Raw genomic sequence first — 4,992 nt, 5'->3', positions numbered from 1 at the left:
GCCATATTGGTAAATGTTGAAATCAGAGTATGTATCTAACTGCAAAAATTCCCTGCCTCCTTTAATTAGATTCTTAGAATGTAATTTTATCCTAACCATGATAATTGGTCAGAAGATAGAAGATACAGTAGGGTTGGGGCCATCAGAAAGCAGTGCTGATAATTTCAATAACAAAACAATTGGAAAGGCGAAATCAAAAGAAGTCACCAAGGGTGGGGAGGGGCGGGGAGGCTTTCCAGGCTCACTTTGTTCTCTAATGAGAATCTTTGACTTAAAGAGTGGAGCTGTTAGTATGTGGTGCAGGCTGCTAGTTGTCCAGGAAAAGCTATGCTTTTTCTTTCCTGTTGCAACTGGGATGTAACTGCCCAGTCAGACAACCCAATTTCCAGTTTCTCTTCAGTTAAATCTGGCCATGTGACTAAGGTCTCTTCAATGGAATATTTATGGGTGTGATGTCTGCCACCTCCATGTCTTTTTCCATAAAAAATTTCTACATGTGCTCCTTCTTGCTCCCCCCCACCTTCCCTGAAGATGGAAAGTAATGATTATTCTGTCATTGCAAATCATGTGTTGAAGTTGGAAGAGCTACTGTAACCTGTGTCTGTGAATGGGGCAGAGCCTTCGCCTTTCCTAAGCCCTCCCAGGAGTACGTGCCCTGCACCGTTAGATGGAAGAGAAAGACAATTATTGAGCTACTACACTATGTATTTATTATAGGAGTTTACTTTTCCTAATACATTATCCTTCTTCTAATAAGGTTTCTTCTTAGTCATTGCAGATATTTTCTATAAAACATGCATTCTCTGTTTCTTCCCTGCTCAAGTAAACTTCAGTGACGTCCTGTTACCTACAGAGTAAATTAAGAATTCTTTGGCTCACCTTTCAAAGCTCTTATCAAATGTTTTACCTTCTTGCCACTTCCCTAGTATAATATACTATAGATAAAAAAGACTTGCTTCGTTTCTCGATACTACACATTTTTCAGCTTCTGTGTATTTGATTATTCTGTTCTTCTTTCCAGTAAAGCACCTCGTGTTTTCTGAAAAACTATTGATTCTTTAATCTGCCATATCCCACACATACTGTTCTCTCAATCCAAACATTAAGAATACTTGCAGTGACAATGAGTTTTTTATCAGCATATACCATGTATCACAGAAATTAGTCTAAATACAATTTTTTTCTGTATTAAGTCATTTATTCCTATAAAAGAGAATATTTCAGGGCACCTGGGTGGCTCAGGTAAGCATCAGACTCTTGGTTTTAGCTCAGATCATGATCTCAGGGTCCTGAGATTGAGCCTTACATTGGTGGGCTGCAGGCTCAGCCAGGAATCTGCTTCTTTCCCTCTTCTTCTGCCCTCCCCCCCAACCCCTGGCTTGTGCTCTCTCTCTCTCTAAATAAAATAAATTAAGAAAATCTTTTAAAAAAAGAGAAAGGTTGTTTTCTCTTCAGCTGGGTATTCTCATCACAGGATCCAGCTTTCAACATGTCTTTTGTTTTGTTTTGTTTTGTTTTGTTTGTTTGTTTTTAGAAAGAGAGAGAAAGCACGGGTATGCATGAAGTGGTGGAGAGGGACAAGGGAGCAGGAGAGAAAGAATCTTAGTCAGGCTCCCCACCCAGCGTGGAGCGCGCCTGGGGCTTCATCTCAGGACTCTGAGATGATGACCTGAGCCAAAATCAAGAGTTGGTCGCCTAATTGACTGAACCACCCAGGTGCCCCAGTACGTGTGTCTTTTAATTGTAAAGACTATACTGAAAGGAAACTGAGTAAAATTGATTGGGGGATCCTGTGCTGTCCATGGGTGATATTTCGTCCCGAGATTCAATTAAAACTCCAAGAGATATAATTATACAGAACTGACTCATACTGAGGCAGGAGGGAGGGGAGACTCAGGAGACAAGTTGACCAAAGTAAAGCCATTTTGGATTTAGGCTGACCTTTAAGCTATAAGTCAGCTGATCATAAGAGTCACAAGATCAGACATATGGAAAACCACAAGAACCCACTCTCTCTGGCAGTAAAAGCCACAAAGGCTGGACATTCTTCAAATTGCTCTCTTTGAATAATTCCACAACCCTAAGACAATGGAAAAACTAACTGCCCAATGTGAATGATAAATCTGAAGTTAAAGAGTAAGCCCCTCCCTATACAGTTAGCTAATTAAAAACAACAACAAACTTATAAAACCTTTGGTTAGAGGCAAAGAGGGGGTCCCCTTTTCCATCTGGGAGGAGAGACTGCTACTTTGTCTGTAAAATAGCTCCTTTATTACTTCTATACTTAATAAATCTTTGTCCCTTATGCTGGGCTTGTTCTTGATTTCTTTCTAATGCAAAGCCGTGAATCCTCTTGGCAAGGAATCTGAGGCCCTCCCTCTCAAGGCCTTGGCCCATCTGTTATCAATATTGCATTGATTGGTAAAGATGACCATAGGATGTAGTATGAATTAGAATATTATCTTAAATTTTGAAAGACTAGGTTTTGAACAATTAAATATCCTCTGTTGTCAAGAATTTTGCCTAGTCTTCAAACTATGGATACTATGTTTTGAAGCAAAAGAGAACACATCAATACTGGGGGTGGGGCACTCCATCAATGAAAGGGAGAATTTGTGTATTAAATATTGGTCTTTCTATTGTCACATAAATTTTACTTTCTCAAGTCAAATATCTCAATGCTTTTGTGAGTTCATCTGTGGGTCCTGGAAGATTTGGACCTCAGAATTTATCTGAGATATCTGTCAACAAGTGATCCAAGTCATGATTTGTTAAGGATATTAATTCTCTTTTTCAGATAATTTAAGCTGTTTTTCCGTAATTCCTTTGGGTTCTCATTATCTTACTTTTACTTGTAGATATTTTTAGAGTGTTTATATATTTTTTATAGTAACTTATAAAGTAGATAATGCAATATTGTAGAAAAAAGAAGAGCCTCATTGACTCGCAATTATTTCTAAAATTGTGGTTACAGAAAGCTATCACAAAAGAAAAATTAGATGTAACTTTTGTGAAAAAGTTGGGTTGTTTTTAACAGAAGTCTTTTTATTGTACATGAATTATTACAAAAAGCTGAAGTTACATTTGTTTACTCTCAATTTTCTCAAAAGTAACCAATAACAGCATCTTCTACAGGATATTATGATAAGCAAGAAATCATGTAATGACTCTGATTATTCAGGAAAATAACAGAGTAGGAACAAATTTGTAATTACTTAATGGTAATGGGCTTTTCAAAATTGAGATTTCCAAACTGAGATTACATATAGCAATAACAGAGTTATCTGACTCTTGAGTCAAAAGTAGGCTAAAATATCACAGATCTTAAAGTTTATGAGACTCAGTCACAAGTTGTCAATATGGATTTGAATTGTCAATTGTGTTGTTGGCTCTTTTCAATTAATTTTGTTAAGATATGTGAATAAAGGCAGGACACTCTATAGTAAAATTTGCACAAGTAATTCTGGACTAATTAACTAAATACAGTGGGCAGAAGGCCCTGAATTTTATGGATCATCTATCTAAGAATCTGTAATTGATTTTCTATGTGGAGCACATAACTGGCTACCTGCAGATGATTATTTGAGGAGAAAGTTATACTTTTTGAATACATCATTGGCATATATCCTATATTAGTATTTCTGAAAACAAACTATATTATCCAACTCTGGTTCAATTGAATAATTAATGGATTCATTAAAATGCATTAAATGTGGGCGCCTGGGTGGCTCAGTTGGTTAAGCGACTGCCTTCGGCTCAGGTCATAGATCCTGGAGTCCCGGGATCGAGTCCCACATCGGGCTCCCTGCTCAGCAGGGAGTCTGCTTCTCCCTCTGACCCTCTTCCCTCTCATGCTTTCTATCTCTCATTCTCTCTCTCTCTGAAATAAATAAATAAAATCTTAAAAAAAAATAAATAAATAAAATGCATTAAATGTAAAATATATATCAACAACATCTCAGGTTTTGTTTTTTTGGTTTTGTTTTATAAATAACATGACTTTTTATGGTAAGAATCACCAAATCATTAGTCAGAAAGAAAAACAATGAGCTTATATTTATTGGCCATAGTCTCAACTCCCGGACCAGTAAAAAGCTTTGGGCTACTTCTGATAACGAATGTCTCAGGTTTTAAGGATAGAAACATATCCATAAATACTTAGCATCTAAAAAAGTTCTAAGGAGGAATGTACTATTCTCTCAGCATCTTCACAGGAAACAAATGGCACATTCAAATTAAAAATATTCAATTAACTAATAAAGAGATTATTTCTAAGGCTCAGGCAGAATTTAGGTAATCCACATGGGATAGAGGGTAACATGAATTTGGTCAGGAGCAGGGGCAGCTCTGCCCCACCTAGGCTTTAAAGAGCAAGAGGCCAGGTTGTTTGCCAAACTTGAAGACAGAGAAGGGGCTATCCTGGGGGTGAACACTTCACAGGTGCCAAAATACACCAGCTCTCGTGACCCTGCAAAGCACTCCTACTGCGCTTCTCTCTGCCACCCAGTCTCCAAAACCCAACAGATGAAACAACTAGAGGCCTGAGGGGAAATGAGCTCATGAATGTCTGTAAGGTCAGCCTCAGAGGACAGAATGAATTAGGCAGAGGGAGGATGGGTGAAAAAAGCCATCTTGCCCAACGATTATACCTATTTTCTGGATGAGAAAACTAGAAAATTCATGGCTAGTAAATGGCAGAGCTAGGATTCAAAGCTAGGTTGGCCTGATTGAGAGCCTTGCCGACTTTGCAGCAATGTTTGGTGAATGGCATCTGCTCTCAAAGGACTTGTAGTATTGTAAAGGCTAACATACAAAAAAGAGAGCAATGCAGTATGATCAAAATCAAGATGTCAGCTAGGTTTCCCAATCTGGGACCATGGCTGTCCTTTGTCTCCTCAAAGGTGCAAAAGGAGGAACCACCGTGTAATTTTATCCAGGAATGGATTTAGAATTGGCCCTCGCCCAGGTGAAAATGATGAGAGGGCATTAGGG

Source organism: Zalophus californianus, chromosome 3, assembly GCF_009762305.2.
Source record: "Zalophus californianus isolate mZalCal1 chromosome 3, mZalCal1.pri.v2, whole genome shotgun sequence".
NCBI classification, from domain to species: Eukaryota; Metazoa; Chordata; class Mammalia; order Carnivora; family Otariidae; genus Zalophus; species Zalophus californianus.
This window is presented reverse-complemented; position numbering follows the sequence as displayed.